Source organism: Anas acuta, chromosome 11 (assembly GCF_963932015.1).
Source record: "Anas acuta chromosome 11, bAnaAcu1.1, whole genome shotgun sequence".
In the NCBI taxonomy this organism is placed as follows: Eukaryota; Metazoa; Chordata; class Aves; order Anseriformes; family Anatidae; genus Anas; species Anas acuta.
The window spans coordinates 14,282,969-14,307,095 of record NC_088989.1 but is presented as its reverse complement, the minus strand read 5'-3'; the positions used below and the strand labels follow the sequence as shown (position 1 = coordinate 14,307,095).

General features: G+C 40.6%; 1 long non-coding RNA gene across 1 annotated transcript in view; it reads right to left on the bottom strand.

Moving 5' to 3' along the window:
• Nucleotides 1-16,130: 16,130 nt before the first annotated feature.
• The window catches only part of LOC137862736 (uncharacterized), a 60,552-nt gene continuing 52,555 nt past the window's right edge, over nt 16,131-24,127 (bottom strand). The window contains exons 2-3 of the long non-coding RNA XR_011100499.1: nt 16,543-16,637; nt 16,131-16,399 (exon numbers count right to left, since the gene is read on the bottom strand). This is a non-coding gene — a long non-coding RNA (uncharacterized lncRNA). The remainder of the gene's footprint in view (nt 16,400-16,542; nt 16,638-24,127) is intronic.

Sequence of the window (24,127 nt, the reverse complement as noted above, 5' to 3'; positions counted from 1 at the left end):
CACAACACAGAAAATAAATAATAACTGTCCAACAATTTTGAAAGCAGACACTTCAGAAAGCTATTCAAGTCTGGGACAAAGAGCTCACTGTGTTCAGGATGACACAGTGAGTGCTGAAGGTAGCAAGGGTGGTAAAAAAATAAAAAAAATACCCTGAAACCACTAAGTGGGCACATTGTGGCTATCAGCTACAGATCACACCAAGTCTGTAAAGTGTGATATTCTTTCCTCCTCAGGTATATTTGTAAGAACAACTTTCTAAGGCACAAAGGGCTAAGGACACAGTATGTATTCCCCTACATGGGTATCCTTAACTGCAGTTTTCTACAATCTTTTTGTTAACTCTTACTTGACCTGGGTTGCTGAAATTCAACCACAGTGGGTTTTGCCTGCAAACTCAAAGTCTCAAAACATTTTTAAATATAAAATCCTAGATTCAGATCCTCTCCTGGCCCGGAGGTGAACTTCTTTTGACATCTGATAATTACATGACATTAAATATGTCCTAGACTGTAATTCTCATACATATATAAAACACGGAAAAAATTCCCTGTCTTAAGAAACACCGGTGACTACGCAATAGTAAGTCACACCATGCTCATCCTATGCTAACCTGATTTGTGTAAAGGTGGTGAGCTACTAATGGAAACAGAACTCTTTCTGGCCAGTTGCACCGAGTAATTCCAGCCCATTGTTCAAATAAACTAACCTAATTTCTTAGCAATAAGTCTGACACAGGCACGAGAGTGTTTCTTCTGTATAGCTTTCTGAAGATTCAGCCTCTCGCTCTCATGCCGATGCACAGGAGATAAGAACAAAAGCTACAGTGCAGACCCACAACCTAGCTGCTGCTGCAGCTCACACAGCAGTGAGAAGCTAGGCTGTTGCAGAGAGGGTTTAGCAGACTACTAAATGAACAAATCCATTTCCTCTAGTCCTGACCCGGGAACTAACCACAAAGTTCTGCTGGCTAACAAAGCCAAAGATTTTCCCATGACATGGCCTGAACCTTGCATGTACGTACGGGGAAGGGATCACCCTAACTTCTGTAGAGGTTGCCATAAACAAGGAGCTTCCCAGTAGTTCCAGAACTACACACGCAGTCGCTGTAATCGCTTCCTTTTTCTTGGCAGAACAGCAACCCAGCACTCCAGTAACAGTACCAAAAAGGTCAAGCCCTCCGATGTGCATTTGGCACCGTTCGGAAGAGTAAGGCTAGAGAACGTGCTCCTGTGCAATTTCATTCATCAGCCATCTCTGTTCAAACATCTGTGCCCTGGCCAACCCACTTAAAAACCTGAATTAAATAACTGAGCTGCTTCTTTTTAAAAGAATAATCTTGTATTCTGTACTTGCACTCTTCCTGTAACACTACCACAACAAGTACCAGATAGTTATTCTAATAAGCGTTCCAACTCCTCACGCTAGCAATAATCATCCCTGAATGTTATGTTCCTTACAGTGCACGTTTTTGCCATTGTTTAATGTAAATTCACTGTCCGGGTAAATTCATCAGACAACAAAATGAGCCGAGCTGTAGGTTATTCCACAAGGAAAGCAGAGGTAATCTCATTGCAGTGCTGATGGCTGTGAGCAAGCTGCAGGCCTCGCTTGTCTATTTGGGCTTTAAAAATATTAATGTCTGACTGCAGTGGCTGAAGGTGGGTTCTGCACTAGCACAGCATCCAAAACCTTGCTGAGGTCCAAACGGGGAGGGGGGGGGAGTGCTACAGAGAGCTATCTCCAATTTCTTTCAGCGAGGTTCACAGAGCATTTTCCTATTTTCTATTACAAGAGCAGTGATTGCTTCTGCAGGCAATTACCTGCGTTAAGAGGGAGCAATAGCTGCAGAAATGCATCACTTGATGTTATAACGCGTTATAATTAGGTTTTCAGCCCTAATCACCAAGAAGGATATAAACTTGCCTTGCAACTCCTAAGTGCCACTATCAACGAGCAGCATTTTGTTGCGTAAGCAATTCAAGTGATTGACACTTTTTTTGTGGAGCAGAATTGCATATGCAAGTCCATGTAAGGTAATGTGAATTTACTGAATTTGGTGCTGGAGAGCACTGCATTGTGAGGCCAACAAGTAGCACAATTTGGCTGATGATGGCCAGTCAACAGATGGCTTATACTACTATGTCCAGAACAAAAATTCCTCTAAGATTAATCCACCAATACCTCGTGTTTGCTTCATATATGCCTTCGTTCTGTTAAGGGAAGCCAGGAGGTCAAAGAAACCAAAATCTGTATTTTAAGTGTGTGAATAGACAAATCATCTCTCTTGAAAAAATCATCTCTCTTGCTAATAAGAACGATAAGAAAACCTGCAATTTTACAAGATAGTCTGCAATTTTTAAATGTTGCAGATTTTATTACAATTCAAAAGAATAAAAACATTTCCCATGATGTTTAACAATACTTCTGGGGGTATTTGTTTTGATTGCCACTCATTTCGACAATGTAACAACATAAACATAGGCAATAAACTTGTCTTGGAATAAATTCCCCACAATGGCCATTATGAAAATGATCAAACACAATGTTTCAAGCTTCATCACCAGATTTTTTTCACTTTTCCTTCAACTGACAATCTACTGAAACAGAGAGATTCATGAAGAAAAGTTGTGTTTCAGCAACATATTTTTTTTCCAGTGGAAAAGCACAGAAGTTATACCAGCTCTCCCTAGAGGCCAGATGGGATGCACTCCAGAAAAAAGTTTTCATGAACATTAGGGAAACACTTAACTATTCCTGCTCCAGATCTCTTGTTAAATACATCATTAGCACATACTCTAAGTAAGAAACTAATCGAGAAATAAGGCTTACAGCTTTTTTTTTTTTTCTTTTTGTCTCCCAAAAGCAAGTTTTGTCACAAAGACATGCCAGATTACTGTCGTGGTGGAGGAAAAGTCTTTATGGGCAGAACATCAGCAGGCACAGCCGCTGCCAGTGCTCCCTGCACAGCCTGGAGAAATGTCCTGGCTGCCTCCCTGCTGCTCCTGCAAGCAGACAAAGTGGCACCAATTAGCAGCAGCTGGGGAAATTCAGAGGGACACCACTGTTCCTAGGGCTGATGTAAAGGCCAGCTTCAAAGGAACAAGCATTTGTACGTAAAAGAGAGCCACAGCCAGGAACACAGCAAGAAGATGCAGCAGCAGCAGTGTGTAAGCCTATTTATGGCTTTTCTCTAGGAGCTATCCTAAAGACCTAAGGGCTGAACTCAATATTGTCACCTCTGGTCTCCAGCATTCCCTGCACAGGGAGTGATCCCCGGGTGTCTCCCAGCTGACAAAGCACTGAGCAACACAGACATCTTTCCCTTCTCCTCCATCAGAGCAGCGTGGGCAGTGGTGGGCCCACGGCCACGGCACGGTGGTGGTCTGCCAGCTCGGCAGCACTGCTGACACAGGCAGCCAAGGCCCAAGAACAATTTCCTGAAGGTGTAAATCTAACCTTGCAGAAGTGAAATCACTTCAGATGCCGAAGCTTCCTTCCTTGTGTGCTCTCCCTTTCTATCCGTCAGCCCCCGATTTAGCTCCTCCGTTGCAGTGACCTATTTAGCTTTGCCAGCAGAATTAAGACGATGCTCGGTCTGAAAGGTCAGAGCTCTTCTTTAAGCAGCACACCTCCTGGTGCACACACATCCCCAGCCGGACAGAAGGAGCTGGGGCTTTCCTTGCAGTGTTGTTGTGAGACACCATGGCTTAAAAGTAGCGCTGGAGAAACACTGACATTATCAGAGGGCTGAGGAAGCAAATTGCAAAATAATTGCATCTTTGTCAGGGCCATTTTACTCCTTGCAGGAGTGTTGTAGGTGATAATTGACACTGTCATGATGCAAACAGCAATTGCCTCTGGGCACTAATGTGGAACATGTGCTGTTTTGAGTCATCCCCGACCTGGGGAACTGAGCACAGTGATCTCGCAGCAGCGCGTTGTGCGTTAGTCAGCAGCTCCAGCTCTGCGGCTGCTGCAACCCGGCTGTGGCACCAGGACCTGCTTCCCCACGAGGGTATATTGGGTTTTGATTCAGTCAACTGGTTTTAAAGTCACTAGTCTCATCTAGAGTCCTACAGCAGATGAGTGTCCAAGCACCCTGATTTTCTCCCATCTCCAGACCCTGCGAGATGAGCGGTGCACCACGCTGCCCCAGAGAGGGAAGTGCTCACTGTGTGCTCGCCCTGCCACTGGCATCACTTCTGAGCAGCCAAAACTCCTGCAGGTCCACAGGGGAGAGAATGTGTGCAGCCTGCCCAGTGCAGGACTAGGATCCTGGGAGATATGAAATCCCCTCAGGTGATGGTAAAACCCCTAGTGAATTCACAAAACTATTAAAGCACAGCACCTGTATCTTGATTCTGCAAAAAAAATGTCAACGTGCTTAAATTCACATGATCAGAAAGGTTCTCATAACTTGTATCTCTATGAAGCAGTGTTCCTACAGAGCAACTTTACAGGATTAGAGTTTCAGTTTACAGTAGCTTCTCAATGTGCCATTTTTCCAACAGTCATTTGTCTATAATTTATTTTTTTCCTTTTCTTCTCGCACTACAAGACAGTGATGATTTAGACAAAGTCAAGTGTCCACAGACACAGAAATACTGCTACCAAAAATGAAATACCAAGAAATCTGTGTGAGAAAATGAGAAAAAGAGCTGTTATAGATGTGGTGACTGAAGGAACAAAAGTAAAATAGCTCACACTCCTGGGTGAAGTCCAAAAGCTGTCATTTACATTAGACTACTTTATACATTCAAAGGGCAAGCATAAACAGAGGAAAAAGGTCCCCATGGAACAGACACTTGCAATTTTAAAAGTCATTCCTAAAGCAAAAGTGCAAAAGAGGAAATCACTACCAGCTATAAATGCTGTCATTGAAAAGAGAAATTCTAAGGACATGAATTACATAGCTACTCTTACTAAAGCTCTGCCTGTATTTTTCATGAACATTTGAGCATTCAAGTGTCTGTCAGAAGGATACTTCTAAAAAGCAAGTATTAAGCCTGCATGTTCAGGTATTTCTGAATTTATTAAGTGCCTGTTTAGGAGTTATGTTCGTTCAAGGGTGAAAATTAACCCAGTTGTCTGCCTGAAATACTAATGTAGTTTTCTGGCAAGGAAGCATTTTTTTTTATTGCTCTGCTTATTGTACATCAATATACTTGATAAAGGACACCCCATAGTCTTTAAGGATTAAAAATAAATAAATCACAGAGTGACTTGCGAGCAAGCCAACCTCTCTGTTCCTTGCATGTTCACAGAAGGAGAGCCCAGACCTATAGAGAGATTTTTGTGCAGACCAAGGACACCAGCCACAGCAGCACCCTTCCTCCCACGAGGCTACGCCAGAGGGCCCTTATGGTGCCATGAAATGGCTCCTGCCTCAAAGCAAAGCTCACTTCCCGAGTCAATTGCCTTCATTTATTAATTCAAATCTCTGCTGAGGCTTCCTGCAATTTCTAGTTGTTGTGATTACTCTTGTACTGAAAATAGCCTGAGTGAAATGTAACTAGAAAAATATCTATTACACAACTGTATTGAACTGTCAGATAGTTTCTTAGTATTAACATGCTGTTTAAAATGTGAACAAACAGTCCTGAGGGGAAAGGGTCGTTAGTTACTAATGCACGATGCTATCTAGTTGCTTTCCAAAATTGCTGGCAGACTCTGCAGAAGGTACTCTACAACAAGCAATCATTCAAATCATTCATGCCTTCTGTCTAGCAGTGAAAAGACCATCAATAGCATCTGAAAGCTTTCAACAGAGCTGAAGAATTATTCCCATGGTCACTTCTGCACACCACAGCCCAACTAAAACAATTAGGAATATCAGAGACAATTAAACAAGCATGAGACTGACTGCAAGCAATGACAAGAAAAGCTTTAACTTCCATCTCACCTGCTAAATCCAGACACTTAGCTGGCATCTCTGAAGTAGTAGCAGGTGAGAGCCAACAAGAAGTCTGTAGAGTGGACTACTGCAGATGCACAAACTAGAAAATAAGATTTATAGTGGGAACTCTCAGGCAACCTCATAACGCGACATGACCCAAGTATAACATGGTTGAGCAGTCTGAACACTGAAGATCACAGCTACAAGTGCAAAAAAAAAAAAAACTGAACACAAAACTGAACTATGACAAATATATATAATACAAATTAGGCTATGAAAGCTAGAAAAAGAACTAATAAAATAAATAATTTAAATGAATAAATAGCAGCTTTTTAAAACTAGGTGTTACTAGTAGCTGTCTGTCTTAGAAAGCAGGCTAGTCTAAAAAAAAAAAAAGCTGTTTTTTAATCTAATGCAAAGACAAATAACATTGCTGTGGGAGAAGCAAGTTTTACCAAGCTACATTTCGCCAACTGTTTTGCTTGTCATCCGCCATGTGAATATTAGATGATCTAACAAATTCAGTTTCACTTGCCAGATATCTGTTTGTGTGTAAGAAGTAAAACAGCCAGGCATTACAGCATCAACAGCGTATGCGGCTGTTGGAAATTTTCCTTTAGGAAAAGTTTATTATGCATAGAGTTTGGTCTAGAAAACAAGACACACAGGAGAGGACAACCTAGTTAAGAAACCTGGGTTAGCCTCTCATCATTAATAACAGCCTTAAATAACAAAAGGTGAGACAGAAAGAGAGGCTTAACCTCATTTAGTCTTCTAGAGAAAACCAGATTCCATCAAATATTTTAACACTGCTCATGCAAAGGCAGTAAGAGTGGAGTTAACCCTTTTTAAGCACTGAAGTAGGGAATAGGAGGTGAAATACAGTCATAAGGAAAAAAAGGCTGGGTCTACAGCAGGGTTCACACTCATCTGCAGAGTTAAGTCAGCCAGCTTTTGAACACCAGTTAGGTGTGAACTATTTGCTAAAAACAAAGGTCACAGCAGCATACATAATATTATACAAATTTGAACTGCAGAGACTAGACAATGCCCTAGCAGATTTCACAAAAGGAATTCAAATTTTATAGTTTTCAGTAGCTGGTTGGCAGATTTCAAGGGCTAGTAGACACGGGATTCATCAAGTCATTCTTCCTCACTGTAAGAGGCCCATATCTTCTTGTCAGTACTACCCTAACATTCCTATCCTGTTTCATTTCCTGGCAAATTTAACAGAAAGGACAGCGCATGAGTAAGATGTGAGCAAAGCCTTACAGGAAGGGTTAGCACGGCAAAAGCATGACAAGCTGCAGAACATGGTTTAAGATTTGTAGCAAAATAAAACCTATTAATATAGCAGCAAGCACATTGTTTGTCTTTGTTCTTTATTGCCTAGGACTAAAATCACACTCCACTTGGCAAATGCTTCACATGACTTTGTTAGTGCATTTCTTGCTGTCAGTTTTGTTGCTCCTTGTAGGAATTCTGAAAGATGCTCTGTATAATTGAGTGTATGTTATCCCCCACAACGCATTCGCAGCATTTTCACAAATTCACAGCGTGGGATATTATTGTCTCCAATATGCTAGCACAAACACAAATTCATATGCCTGTATGAAACGTGATGTAGCAGGAACACTTGTAGACTGCTATTCTAGGAATAAGACGTTTAGAGGGAGAGGGACTCTCTCTAATAAAATTGATAGAGCTGGAAAAACTTTTGGGGGCACAAACACCCTACTTCAGACAACTGGAAAACTGAACAGGTTCTCTGGGACACCAGCCCTTTCTTCAGTAGGAAGAAAGTTTTAGGTTTTAGAAATGTAAAATATTTTATTTTGTCCAGGCTAGCAACTTCATAGTTGTTTACAGAGCAGGGCAAAACAGAACTTACTGATGGCTCCCAGTACTCTGGTGTTACAGGGTGGGAAAAGAGGACTCTTTCCCTTTCCAAGAATGGTTTTGTGTTGTGAAGCTGGACACAAGTCTCACAAACTCCACAGAACTGCGAAACACGAATAGGAAACACCACCCAAATGCTTATCTGAGGACTGAGCTGAACCTGTGGAAAAACATTAAACGCTAAAAACCTGGAAGTGCACGTCCTGCCCTTTGGGAGAGCAGTGACTTACAAGTTTGGTGTTAACTCTGGCTGTCCCAGAATTGAACAGCTGTGAAAACACAGCTTAATTTTAAGACTGCAGTTGCAACACTCACCCATATTTGCAGCCAGTGCTGCAGGTTGCCTGTCCTTGGTCATGTGAGAGCTGACAGTGGTGCATCATCACACATGCCACAGAAGAGGCATCATTGCTCCTTTCCCAGAACACTAGGAGATATAGTTCCATCAAAACAAACTTGCTTCACTTTTAGTTTCATTTTGCCTCTGCCTTTATCATCCTAAATCAAACAGGAAGGTAAGACTGACAGTCCTTGTGAACATACACAGCAAGCTGCAGCTAGAAATCTCCTTTTTAAATTTTCAGTGGGCTCATTACAGCAGGAAGCACAGTCTGATCACATGCCACATTTGAGCATCCACAACCGCAGATGCTCTGAAAAGTTTACTGACATGTTTTCATTGCGTAAGTGAATTTATTTGTTCTTGAACAAGAAACCTACCTTGTAGTGTGCTGTATTCAAAAACAACAGTGGAATGTTAATTCCCCTAAAATCATCACATCTCAGTTTTACGTTAATAAATTGGATTCAAATGTTCGTGCCGATGTCGCTCTTTTCTCTATGCTAGACTTTCCATAGAGTTCCCACTGATTTACACACACACAAAAAAAATGACTAGCTTTCTATTCCGATGAGATATTTTCCATTTCCAGAAGTGAAGGCAAAGAATTCAAGTTACACTCAAATGACACTGATTTTATTAAAGCTATCGCTACAGAGTGCAAGGCTGGTGAAAGGAAAATAAGGCTCAAACTGTTTCAAAATCAAGTAAAAGTTCCTGTACTCATCAATGCTTGAGGAACTGCATTTGCTACAGAAAGACCAAAAACTATGACTAAGAAACAAAAACAGAACCAGAAGGGAGTGATCCGGTTAAAATTCAAACAAGGACAACACACTGAGGGTAGGCCAGAATCTGACACTCCAGCTCTGAATTCCCTGACCTTTGCATCCTCGCTCAGTACTTGGAGCCATGTGATGAATCCAGCCAGCTTCCACCACTCACAAGACAATATCCACCCTTGCATCTGACTCAGCAGGTAGCCACAAGCTGCTATTGTCTCTAGACACGGTTCTTACTGAGAACAAAGTCACCAACACTTTAAAAGCACGAGAGGATGTGATCATTCCATTAAAACTGCAGAACTACCTGCTGCTTCTTTTGCTGTATTAGGCTCTTCTCTGAGATAAATACACTAAATGAAAAAATAACTGCTAATTACCTTTTGAGTCGTCTTTTTCTTTGGGGAACTTTTTTCAAACTTCTATGTAAAAAAAACACCTACCATCAGCATACATGTAGCTTGTCCTATCCCCATCAGCATTCCCTACATAGGAATACCTGCCCCTGACACCTTCAGCAAAAAAAGCCAGTCAAGAACAGTCCTTCCTACCCCTAACTTTCCATGCAAGTACAGCTTTCTCTACTCCCAGTCTCTTATTTTTTGCTCAACCTTCCAAATTTCTTAGCAAAACTCAGTCATTGCCTAACTCTCCTGAGCACACTTGGCTTGCACTAAGGCAAAGTGGCTAAGACATGGACTTTCTCTCTGCAGTCTTTCCCAGCTGTGCACTGCACCTATCCCAGGAGCAGCTGAAAACACTGCAACGACCAATTACTATAATGAAAACATATTCCAAACGTGGTAGAAATGCATGCAGAATAACCAGAATTAAATGAGTTGATGTGCTAGGAAGACTAATAAAGTAATTATAACATAAAAAGTATGAAAGCTACAGAGAAAGAAAAAGCTCTGACAGATTTCTGAAGCCTCTATCAGGTGGTTACAATGATGAACACCACTAGCTGGCCACCGTTGGGAACAGGTACCATGGAACATCTGGAACTCATGGGAACACCTGCCTACAACTCATACTTCAGGAGTGATTTAGGAGTACACACTGATACCAGTAAATGCTTTCCTTTTTTCGCTGTTAAGAAAAGTTTACAGCAGAAAAACCCTCTTAGATTAATTGCAGAATTGATCTAATGATTCTCCAATGCAGGTCTCATTGATCAGCTCTGCTAACAACAAGCCCTGCTGACATTTTATAGAATCACCAGAAATACAACACAAGAGGAATGAACCCTCAGTAAGAGGACTTCATTGTTGCAAACTGCGTGGCCATAAAGAATGAAATGCAGTGGTAAGAAGCAAGCGCTTTTAAATGCAGGACAGATCAGGTCTGGATAGCTCTGGAAACATTATCTGTCAGCACTCACCAGCTACACCCTTACCTTAAAACACCATTCATGCAGCTGGCAGTTACAGCTGCTCTAGACTAGAAAGGAGGAAGAGGAAAGGAAAGAGCAAGGTGTTGCTGCACACTACTGAGAGCATTCTGAAAGCTCACACAGTGCACACACTCTATTTCTGTGAGGTCTTTCAATAAAAAAAAAAAAAGAGTTGGCAGCTAATTCAACTCCCACAATCCTTGTTTTCAGAGGATTCCTCAGGAGCTATACAGCCTGATTCTGCTAAGAAAGTTTAATAAGCTACTTTAAAGATGTGAAAGGTTGTAAGCAGAAAAAATTTGCTTACATTCATTCTGACAGAGCTCCTCCAGAAAAAGCACTGATAACGTGTAATACTGCACAGCTCTCCATTTTAGGTAAGGCTAATACATATAATTTGAGTGCAGGGCTGCTATCAGCACGAGCTCATAGCCGTCGCATTGCAAACAGCGTAACTGCTTATGCCAACACGTGCTTGCTGTCTTCAGAAGCGTATTGAGTATTATGTATTACGTTGGATTTTGCTATGTGCTAGTTACTAGCAACCAAAATCTCATGTGGGATGATAGTTGCCAAGGTAACTACTCATCCAGAAGGAAGATGAAATCTTACTACAGTCTGTGTGCGCTCTCATCTAACAGAACACCTGCCCTAGGTAATTTAGGCACCCTGTAAATCTGAGGGGATCTCTGTGCTTTTATATCCTCAACTAAAACCTACCAGTCTGGTGGTTGCTCAGGGAAAGGGCCACTCTGCACAGATTTAGGAATTCTGGATCATCTGCACCACGTAATTTCGGCTCTAACAGAGCTCCCCCGACCATGTGAACATTACTTTGCCTCAGCGTGCAGAACGGAAACCAGGACTACCTTGGTGAGGTCAATAAAATTGTCTGATGAAGTTTTGAGCATCTGAAGTGCAATGTAAGTTTTTCTCGACAGAATTTTTGAGTTATAATGCACCTGGAACTGTACAATGTTAACCACTACATTTTCTGAAAAGAGTGCAGAAGAGGGTCTAAAATTATCTACATGTCTGTGGAACAAAGTCCTTTGCACACTGCCAGTAACAATCTTCCAAAGGCAACAGGTGCAACAGCAAATACAAGGAATGTAACACAGTTTTGCAGCCCCTGAGAATCGTTCAGGATGTCCTCCTTTCCTATGTTGCTGTCAACTACCCTGCAAGCACAGTGCTTGTTTTGTCGATAGAAACAAAGGCACCTCCATTAGCTTATGTCAAAAGGCATCTCAGCCAAGCAAAGAGATTGAGCAGGAGTTTGTTAGTGCAGAGGTGTGAGTACGGGCTGCTGAAGCTGAAGTGCATAATCCATAATTTGTATTCGAATAAAAATCTTCAATTTTTAATCTATGTACCAAGAAATCAAATACAGACCTTGAGTACAGAAACGTTTTCCCAATAGCCACAAGGTTTATTGACTGAAGTTAAGCCTTACTCGAGCTCTAAATTGCATAATGTAATGTGCTTGCAAGGGAGACAGAACTATTGGTGTTCAAAGCTAACTGCTTTTACAAATTATTAGACTAGCTGCAGGAAACCTGTTTGAAAAATCCAGCTTTGATCAACACATTTCCCTCATAACCACTGACAATTCGGTGCAAGAGATTTAAGATAAATGAACATCGGCTGTTCCATACTAATAGGCAGATATGTGATATACAGAGCTGGGTAAAGAATTACCCAAGGCTTGAGAACTTGTACAAAAGTATGTGCATACTTCCGTGCTTCCTTAACTATCAAATTATTGGGTATTCTTACTCCTACTCTCCTTTCTTTGCAGTCCCATGTAGCAACAAACCAACCAACGCTAGTTTTCCACTGCAACAATCCTTAATACACAGATTGCCTTCTATTTTAAGGGCATTATCGCCTCAAGGGGACTTGAACTACTGCATCCTAACAGAGGAAATGAAAGAGAAAAATAAGCCCCCCTTACAAAAAAAAAAAAAAATTAAAGCAATCAAATAGCAAGGAAGAAAAAAGGAGAGAAAAATGAAAGAATCAAACCCATGCATCCCATCAGGAAGCTAGAAAAAAAGATTAAAATTCAATCCATACAGTTCTAAAAGTTCAGAAGTCACAGTGGAGGCTACCGAGTGCTTCCATGAGATCCATTAAGTTTTGTGGTTTTTTTTGGCTAAATTTTTTTAGCCAAAGAATTTAGTCTGTATTCTGACAAGTGCAAATGTAGCCAGCATTATCACCTGGGTGGAAATTCAGCTTTGCCTCAAACTTTCACACTAGAAAACAGAACTTCCATGACTAAAATCCTTCTACTGATAATCTTTAGGATTTCCTGGTAACATGGCTCTACCCACAAACAATACTCGAGGTTACCGTCAACATTTTGCATAGACTGGCCTAACTTGTCCCCTGTTCTCTCATTCATATTTTCCTCATTTCCATACTTTTTTAAGGGGACAGATCCAGTAGTCCAGTCTCCATCTATAGCCTTAACAAAATTGGAGTGGAATAAGTCTAAAAAAGCTCTAAAGCTGCTGTAATAGAGTGAGACAGATCATTCTTTATGGCAGGAGAAGTTACATGACACAGCAGATAAAATCCTAAGGAAAATCATATTGTTTAAAATTTATTGATTATTAAGCCATTTAAAAGTAAAAGGCATCTCAACTGACAAGCTAATACCAAATCAAGTGTCAGCCCTGGATACTTGAAATGCTTTTAGTTTTCTTCAGAGAATAACACAGTGTGCCTACAAAGAGCAAGTAACAAAATGAGATAATCATTTATCCAAACTAAAAGCGCATGTGTGTAATAAACATTAAAAGGGCATGCACTGATCCATATATTAATCAGATTTATAACAGACCAATTTTTCTCTCCCTGGGGTGCGAAGAACAAGGTTATGAATCACAACATGAATACTTAAAGATCACACTTGAATAACCTAATTGTGTACAACAATGATAGGATGAAAGAAAACTTAATCAAATGCTGAACTGTTGTTAGATTTCATCCTCTTAAATACAGTTTTGTGTCATGACTCTAATAAATTATTTGGATAGAAACAAATGTTGGTTTACCTTATTAACATCCCAAGCTTCCTATGTCTATTTTCTCCTTGTTTTATCTACTCTTATGAATAGAAATAAACACTGTAGCACAGAAAACCTTCACGTTTTAACCTAAGTTTTGATTCTTTTCTGTTACAAATCACATACTTTTTTTTTTTTTTAAAGAATAAATATAATGCCTTATCAAGAAACTAGAGTTTTGCTACATTCAAAAACTGTCAGCCAATCTTTAAATATTTATCTTCGAATTCCCCTGGTTGCATGTACTTGGGAATGTTTTCATAAATACATCAATAACTGTCTTGTACAGCTCATTAAGGAAGCTTTTTATCCTTTAGTGTAATAGTTCAGTTTACAGTTGCCTGTGAATCATTTTCATGGACTTCCATTAAGCGTGCCCTTCAAACTGCAATTATTTGTCAGATTTTGTATATATGGAAGCAATCACCAGAGAAGGCGTGAAAGCTAAGAAGATGCATAAACATTTGGAACCAGAAATTGGCCCACCTCCAGCAGTGCATTTTCTCCTCTAACACAGGCTCTGCAGAGTACAAGATAGACCTAATGGATCAACCTATGCACGGGTAGGGTGGGCAGATTGGCTTACTGGACATCCTGAATTTTGTCCTGTCAGCTACTGCCATTGCTGGTGGCACAGTGGCATTGCTCTGCCTTGGAGAAGAGGAAAAATCCCAACCATGGAGAGACCAGTGGAGGTACACAATTACATCCTAGCTGGGCAAGTCAGTTTGCATTTAAGTGGGGGTGGCAAAACGCACATTGTTACCTACACTATGTTGAAGTAGAAGCTATGAACGCTCTTGAGAAGATTCTGCAGATTTCACACACGCATATGCAAATACAAGGATTGCTTTGGATTTACTATACTTACATAGGAGTGGCTAAGAGCTACAGGATTGATACATCAACAAAATCTCAGTTCACTAATGCCAAAATCTCACCCACATCAACATGTCTACCAACATGGTTCTGCCAGTGCTGACTGAACACAACAGCATACCATTTAAACCAGCAGACCAAAACCAAATAAGATACAAACAGAGAAGTGATTCTACTTACCGGACTAGGAAACCCGCTTCTAGGCACATTCTGCATGTGCAGGGACACCTCTTCGCTGAAGTTACTGTCAGGCTATTAAGACAGCCACATACTTAATTCAAATTTCAATTACATTGGTCCATATATGCCAAAAAGATGTCACAGTCTGCCTATCACATATCTAATCTGTAAAGGACAACTCAGCACAGATGCTGCAAGATGAGATTAAAGGAGGACAACCTAGTAGCATCCATGCCTTTGACATCTCACCAGGCTGGTAGAGAAAATTTCTACTTTCAAATGCCAAGAGAACAGGCTATGTTACAATGAGCCAAAAAAATACGCAACAGGTTTAAAACATCAGTCCACTGCTCTAAAAACAGCGAGCATCTACACGAGCACTCTAACGGAAACGCAGAACAAACAATAGCACCCAAGGCTACACTTGATTGATGCATCTGGTAAATACAGATGTTGATAATGCTATAGAAATGGTAAGGTGAATGAAGAAAGACTTGCAGATTATTTTCTTCCACGTGGGCAGTGCTATTGGTGCAACAGCAGCCAAATACAAATATCAGTGGCTTACCAGCACCCATAGACAACACAAAGCTATAAGAACAAATTAGATTACTTACATGAATTGTGTACTCTGACCCACTGCTGCTGAAATGAATTAAATATTTCACTGTCAAAACTTTCCTTCTGAGAGGGCTGTGGGTTAAAAGAAGTTAACATATATTGCCTATTATTGTTAAAGCAAATGCATTTCTGAATGTCAGCCTCACAAAACAAAACACTTTTGTAACTCTACAGAATACATTTCAACACGCAGACATGTCAGTTGTATTTTGTCACGGTTTAGCATCACACTACTCAAAGTACCAAAGCAATTTGTGACTAATGTTATAAGTACCGAGGGATATCCATAAGGATTTTCCACATTCTGAAAAGCAGTGCGGCAATTTAATTCTACAGCATGCTTAAGTTATAAAACTAGATATGGGACACCAATCAGTTAGTTGTAAACTAAAACACTACTAACATTTTTAGCAATACTAGGGAGTGACAGAAGGAATTTTGTCCAGTTACAATGCAGAAGAATAAAGGTGATGATGACATGTGCTACTTGCATTGTGCACACCCTGCTGAGTACTTCTTTCGTTTTGATACTACTGAGAGATTTCATTGCCCCTCACATATTCACAAAGGCAGAGTTGATGGACAATAGAAGGTAAAACTGGTGATTAAAGGAAAAAGCTTGTTCAAAAGTGACAGAAAATCTACTTTGCTGGCTTCCAAGGAGGCTTTTGTGTTTCTTCAATCTGGTCTAAAAACAGGTAACTCCATATTATTTTTTTATGTTATTATTATTGTTATATAGACCACATCTGAAATAGTGATAGCATGTTTTTAAACACTCCTTGACATCCAGTGCTGCCACAAATTGTATTATTTGCTTTTCACAACTAAGCAGGTAGACGAAGTGACTTCATACTGTAACACATCTCCCTAGCTATGCCGGTAGCTGTATTTTTTTTCTTTTTTTTTTCCTTGAATACTGTAAATCTAATTACCATGTGCTCTGAGGAACTACAAAGTAGTGATATGCATTACTAACAACTGCTGTCAATAGAAGTTTTTTCTGTAGCACGAACAGGAGCTTTTCATCTTGTACAGCACTAAAAGCTCTTACCTGTGTTCCAAAATTCCAGCAGCATTTCAATGCACAGCAACGCAGCTTTCATGGCAACAACTCTGTACCCTTGGCTCTGTAGCCTTGTGCTGTAGGAGGCAGGGATCTCTCAAACTCAGAAACAGAGCAATGACCCAGCGCAGCAACAGTGCGTGTCCAGAGATCCTGATGAAAGCAGCAAGCAGGAGCATTGAGCACTACAGCTTTCATAAGTCTGGCGATCCTATAGGCTCTCAAGCAGTTGCTGGCAGTGCCCTCAGCTCCACTGGGCACATCTGGAAAAAAAATCACAACTCAGTATCCCAGCAATGCACTGGGAGACCGAAATCTAGTATCAAAGCTAAAAATACAGGCATGTGCGTTTGTGTAAGGAACTGGTTTAGATCTCCTACTTGAAATTTTTCTGAAGTGAACTTACTCTTGTAACTTGAGATTCTTCTCCACATCATTTGTGCTTTGTCCAGCTCCGGTTGGAATTTCATCTCTAGGACAGAGGTTAGCCTTTACATGCATCTAAAAGGGAAAAAAAATCAATAACAAGCATAATTTAATCTGCCACAAGCTTCTTTGTAAGAAGTCAAATTCACATTCAAAGCTGTCTGCAAATTTGAAGCATGTATTATTTATTAGTCCTACAGAGTTGAATAATGATCTTCTTGCTATGGAGTAGTGTTTACAGAAGGCTCACAGTGTAAAGGAGGAAAAACTGCACCTGAAGAAAGCTACATTTTCCTACTATTAATTTAAGAGACAGGGTCATGGCACCATTGTTCTGCACTACAAAGCCTCTCTCAGATCTATATGCAAACATTGTGTGAACAGTATCCTTGTGTGTATAAGCCTGATACACAGAAATAGGCTCAGAATCAACCTACAGCCTCGGTGCTTAGCTATGAATTTCCAGCAAGCTGTAGTGCTGGTTAGAGCTGGAATATGTAGATAGGACCTCCCAACAACCACACCCTGCAACAACTTGCCCAAGGAGGTCTAAGCCATTCCTCCCAGGCTGCCATTGCTAACGGCCATGGAGCCATGTACAAGGTGACAAGACTAGAAAAGTCTTGCCTAAAGCTGTGTTTATAGAGTAAGGCTCAAGGTCCCATTAGCTTCCTGATCTGAACCAGAGCATGTCTGGACAGTTCCAAATCATTTCCACAAGGCCTGCGTCACAGCAGCATTACTGCTTAGCAAATCCCTGTCACCTCTCTCAAAATACATTTCTTTCCCAGCAGTTTCTGCTTTTTAACAGAGCTGGTATTTTATTTGGGGATAGGGAATGAGAAGAGTGAGGATTTTATTCGTTGGTTTTATTTGCTTTGCCTACATATCAAATTGCTGACAAGATTACTCCACAATTTCCACAGAACATGGGCTGTGGCAATTATTACAGTGACAAACTACGTAACGCTTCAGAAACTTCCTTCCGAAGTAAACAGGCAGCCTCCATAACCTGATTTTACTTTCCATATCCAAAGCTAAATGACTCAAGAGCCACCCAGCATGCAGCTTTTCCTGGCACTGAGTTCCTGGTGACAAAAATCTCTCAAACGACTAACAGATAACTCCAGTTACTCAGGTGTTGTCTTAACAGAGCCACTTGGAGCTCCTCTGGCCCTGGGCCTATTTCTGATTTCCTGTGAAGCAGGAACTGAACTGCTCCACATCGCAATGATTCCTGCAGCATTACCGATGCTTCCCCCAGGATGCCAAACACCCTGCAAGGTTGTGCACGCTGGCTGCTTGGTTTGACACGTCAAGCACCTTGAAGGATTGCAGCCACAGCCCCAAGGCTGTAAATTTCTTCATTTCAAGTGTGCTTGTCCCATATGTTTAAGTGTTACACAGAAATTCAAGGACCTATACATATTATGCAATGTGATAAAGCATTTAACCCGGCTGTTACTGCGTATCAGCTAAAGGGATATAAATTCTTCTAGACTAGTTAGGAGAAAAAGGCATCTCTTTTTGGTTTGTGCACTACATGGGATGTTCTGGAGATTTTATACTGTCAGTATGAAGGAAGTTGCTGCACAGTCAAGCAGAGTTGATGTACTTGTGTACAGCTTCTATGTTATTTTCCACACCTATCCAAAAACGAAGCATCGTATACAGAGACTTGCACTATTGCTTAATTCACCACTTCCGCAGCCGTGATTGCTGGTGAAGCTGGTGACACCACATCGAGCAGCCTATCGTGCTCTCCCCTAAAACCAGCAGCAGGATCACTGCTTTGTTTAACTACATCTGTGCACATTAAATGATCCTTTTTATATCCTTTTTCTTCAACAGCTGCATTGCATCTGAGAAACCTTTTACCCCTCGTACTATGTCAAATGATTAATGCACTAGCCACGCTATCAAGAATTACATTGAAACGTAGAGGTTGCAGTGGCACAAACATGTAGTTACAGCATAATTCCCGGCAACAAATTCAGTAAAATTTAATCATGTTACACAGTTGCACTGTAAAAAAAACAGCTGAGTGCTAGTATAATCGAACTGGCAGCTTCAGGTAACACTAACCAAACCCATTTATTATTAGGATTCACAAATGCAATGTGAAACCATTATTGAGAAGTTAATCTTTCTCTGAAGACTAAAAAAACTGACAAAAGGGTGTGGGGGCTGCAAAACACCAAAAGGTAAATTGAACCTTTAAAGCAGGAATATACAGTAGAACATAGGAACAAGGTCGGGACCGTACATACAACCAGAGAGACAACTCCATCGTATGTTAACCTGGACAGAAACCAAATCAAACAAAACAAGAAGCAGGTAATCATTATAGCTTCATATTTCTAAAGTTAATTAGGCTTTGAGTTCTCTTGACAAGGTGCTCTGCTGCAAACTTCAGTCTTCTTTTATTTTGCCTGGAAAGCGTATAATATCAGCCACACTATGCAAATGTAAGGTTTCTCTACAATGTGCCATGGGAGAAATTTTATACTGCATTTACCATCATCTTATTTCTATCATTCCTCCACTTTGCAGTTTCAGTGATGAACTAACGCTCGTTTGAAATGTGACTGTTTTTTTAAAACAGCCAAGTATCACCTCTTCTATAGAAGCAAAGCAACATGGTTTTAATTCAATGTAGACTTGGCTTCATGACAATCTGTTGCTTTTGAATAAGCAGAAAAATAAATTAGTCATGTGCAGTGCTTTGGAAGCAGAAATGCTCATTTTAAAGCCAAGACCATTAATAAGCATTCACAGCCTTACAAATGAATAATTGTAGGGAACCCAAAGGCTGGCCTGAATTTGCAGTATCAATTTAAACACATTATTTAGTCAACAAATTTACTAGAATGTAGGACACAACACATTCAAAGAAAAATAGATATTAGATGACACTTTTTGAATTGGCAAACCTACCTAGCTTAGCTTTCCATATTTTCTCCATAGCATAGATCATATTAATCCTTTGTGTTGCTTTCAGAGCCAAGTTATTCTCTACGTTTGACATATTTCAGGTTTACGGTTGTGTGACAAAAAATGTCTTCTTGCTTTGCTGACTTGAACAAAGTTATCCTAGGAATTAATTCGGTGTGTTGCATTTTAGCATTCAAAATATATTCAATGCAGAAAGTGTGTATTAATAATGAGATTGAATATCAATGTTCTAATCCAGACTATTTTTAAGGAATATGTATACTTCTCATCTCATCTGTTCTGTTTCAGCTGAATCTCTTTTGATTCATTTACTAATTTCCAGAGGAGGTGGCAATGTTGCTACCTCCTGTGTTTTTTAAAATCCACGTGATCCAAAACCAGGAGAAACAATGCACATATTCACTCTCTTCATAATGCCAGTGGACATAACCTTTGTAAATGCTTTGTGAATATCTTACCCATCCTCCTGCCTATACAATATTGTTCCTAGAAATCTATTTGCTACTATCAAATTTTCATGTGTCAAGCAATAGGTCTTTGAGGCCAGCATTCTACCTAAATAATCACGGTGTTAAAGTTTTTTTTTCCACTATTATTGCTTTAATCTTTCTTTTCCTTCCAATTTATCTGTTTCTTCTTCTCATGCTCCTTCGCTTATGTCTTCCTAACTACAGGAGTGAATGGCAGAAGGCTGTTTGAACTGAGCTGTACTCATGCTTAAGCTATTTCTACCCAAGTCATGCCTGTTCACTATTTTTCCCAGTAGCATCCCAATAGTCTAAAATAGTTGTGATGTGGCCAGGTTTGTTTATTTCATTCATAAAGCATTTCAAACGCTGCTCTGTGACTATTTGTTTCTGAGTAAAGCAGCGCACTCTCATATAAACAGCATGAGCCCTACTACTAGGGGATGGGTTTTTACTCCAGATTTAAAGGTAACGACTAATGACGTGGAACAGCCCCCTGCATATTTTAGCAAGGAGCTTCATTTTAACTTACAGTAATACTTCAGCACATCAGTAAACTAATTGTGTTAAAGGGAGCAAAATGATGCCTTAGTAATGAGATTTCACCTTCTATTCTAGCATTTTAAAAAGAACTTGTAGAGAAATGAATTTCCACCACTTTGGTGAAAATTACTGGTAACGGGATCTATTGTACTGATAAAGCTTTATATAGCATGGGAGATGGGTACATTTAGGCCATTTTTGAGAATAAAAAAACAGTATGCATGCTCCTGCTTCATTCTGTTTTCACACTACTTACAGATTCAGGTAATAGCTTCCTGCAGAAACGACTTTACTGATTTTTGACCAGCTGGCTGGTCACAAAGTGCTGACTCCTCTATTGCCTCCAGGTGTTAAATTTCATTAAGACAGGTGGTGTATGATTAGCTGAATAGCACAAACAGTAAGGCTGCTGCAGGAATGCCACAAGATCCAGCAAGAGAGGGGTGTGCTCTGAAGAACAATCCTGGTTGCCAGCTGTTGGCAAAGATCGTGCAATACTGTATCCTGCGCCACCTCATTGCCTCTGAACTGTAGATGGTAGGAAACAAGACCACTAAACACTTTTCATTTTCTATTCATACTGTGGTAAACCAAAGCCTAAATATAATATAGCAGTCACAATTAGGAAGCTTGACACCGACTGTCTTAGCAACTTCAGTTACCATGGCATCTCCTCATATAATGCCACTCTCCTAGACCCAATGCAGAATAGTGAATACAGGGTTTTATAGCTTTTATGTTCATTCTTGTAACATATAAAGAAAAAAAAAATCCAGAATATCCCTCATTTAACAAAGCACATTTCTCTGAATTTCCTAGAAAAAGCGTCTGAAACGTTTGCATAGTGATAAACCCTTTAAATTTCAATAAGAAAAGGCAAATATCACCCTAAGACATTTGTGCCTAAATTTGTAGTTAGTGATTTTTTTGGCTGTCCAAATGAAGACACTAGAAGTGAAACATATTTCCAAATTACTGGGCACACATTCTCAGAACACTTACCCAAACTGCTGGGTTAAAAGTCAAAAGCACAAACTTGCAGATTTGCCTGTCACTTGAACTGACAGCTAAGAGGAAAACAAGCAAACCAATTCAAACACTCCAATCCCTAAAATATATTAATTCCTAACGTAATGACTTATGAATAATGAAGACTTGGAAAAACTACATCAAAACAGACGATTTGAAAGACAGAGTGAAAAGAAATGTTACGAGCATCTACAATTCTGTACGTCAGAGACTTGCAAATCTAACCAAAAAGTGTGACTAATTCCGATTTCAGACATTCATATTTTCTGTCTTTTTTAATAGCTCATTTTCACTCCCACATATGGGCTTGCTTAATAGACCTTATACTTTAATAATTTATAGCAAAAATCTTACAGAATTATTACCAGGACAGGTATTTAAAATAACATCCATGCAACAGGAAAATGTCATGCAGCAGAACACCTCAGCCTGTGCCTGGCACAGTTTGACGTTGGAATCAGAGCTGCTGTTTGATTAACATATTTCTGAACCTCACCTTAATTTGTCTTAGCTCCCAGTTCACAAAGTTACAAATTTCTCCTCTAAAGCTTTTGGTCATGAACAAAGAAATCAACATTCGTAGAGCTGGAAGGGGAACTTCAAAAGCCAAATGCAGATGGCACTACAGGTGCAGCTGTATGATTTCGGTATGTTTTCTGTGGCACTTACCAGAGATTACATTATATGCCATTTAGCTGTATATTTAAGAGTAGATTCTGAATTGGTGGTAACAAACAGTAAATGAATGAATGGTTACTGTCTAACACTGCAGTTGTACCTCATTAAAGCTTATTTAATACTGCCTGTGCACTGGATTCTTTAAACTTTCTTGTCCTTCCACAAAGTGCTCGGCATTCTGCAAAAACTCAGCACACAACATCCCTGAAGAGCGCTGGCTGCAGCACAGAAGGTACAGGCCCTGTGCTTCCACCAAGGCTTCGGTGCCAAAACCAGAACCCGTGGGTGAGAGCTACTCAGGGCAGTTGATGAAGGACCACAGACTGCAGCCGAGGCTCCGCAAGCCGTGCCTGCAGACTCGAGCCTCAGGCATGAGGTTTGACTGCGCTCAGGACAGTTTTTTCTCTTCAGATTGCCACCAGGCAGGAAGTGAGCAGCCTACAAAGAACTTACATATATATTTACAGCCATTACGTGTACAAGAAGATCCATGAAGGCACTTCACAGCAGCCCACTTGATTTTCCTTGTCCTTGACACCATCCATGCTCAACATCTACAGCCTGGCTCCCAGCCAATTTGAAAAGACCTTGCACAAAGCCTATGATGCACTGTCTCTCTTAATGCTTTTGCCTTGTGCTTTATTGAAGTTATTTGCTGGTGAAATTTAGCATTTATAGGGCCTCTTGTTATTTTCCTGAAAAAAATTAGATCTGCATGCAGGTAATCTGCACCAGATACAGGCCTGATTACAATATAAATACCACTGACAAGTTCCTGAGCATACAACAAGCAATGTTCTGTACATCCCTATGACTTAGACAATCAATAGGCCTGTCTAAGACTCGTTTACAGAGCAATTGTCATGGGTGGCTGATTGGCCGGTGGTTAAAATTGAATTTAGGCTTCCTATAATTCTGAGCACAATCTATTTAACTTCATATTAAATGACAGATTATATTTTCCAACTATCTCATGCAACCTTCTTGCCACATGTCACAGCAGCAATCAGGCCAGATTCAAAGCTGGTTTGGGTTTAAAAAACAAGCAGTTTTTGACAAAACCTTCCACCTGAAATCTGGGCTTTTGCATTGCTTAGCAGCTATCACAGCCTGCAATCAAATTTGCAAGTCTGGGGTTTCATGTTCCTTTGTTTTGCCTCTTTTTTCTTATCCGCAAGCCTTTAGGAACAAGAAAACTGCCTGCACGTGACCAAGTCCATAACTGTATATTCACAAACCAGAGAACGGATGGTTATACCACAGTTGGTCATTACTTGGCAAGAAGATTAAGATCAGTCCAGCCTCCTGGCTGGGAGACTTACCATGTCTCAAACTCCACGTGGCCTGGTGGTGGCCATCTGGACATCCGCACGTGTCCCAGTTCCTCTGTCATTCTGCTCCAGCTGAGCGGTGCTGGCCCTCCCCTGGCACATTACCGCCTCCAGCCACGTGGAAGTAGCTCTTGAAGTTCCCAGCTATGGAAACTGAGGACTGCTGCAAGTCTCTCAAATGCCTGCAGCTGTAAGTTACTCACAGAGCTCAACGGTCCCCAGAGGGAAACTGCGAGCAAGGCAGGACGCCTAGAGACAGTCCTGTGCTCCTTCCTGATAGCCTACAGGTCAGAGCCTGGCTGCTGAAATTAAGGGACCTTGCACAAGCCTTCCATCTGCAGCTTCCCTTGCTCTCAGTGCCTCGCACAATTAACTACACAGCACAAGAAAGCTGAAGCCGCAAAGCAAAGCAGAAGCAGGAAGAACCTCCTGACACTCGCTCCATCTTCTGCTACAAGCCTTGGAGAGCCCTGGCTTGGAGCAACAGTGAACAGGAATGTCTCAGGGGAACCCACCTGGACATACACCCAGACAGGTTTAACAAACAAGGCAATACAGTGAT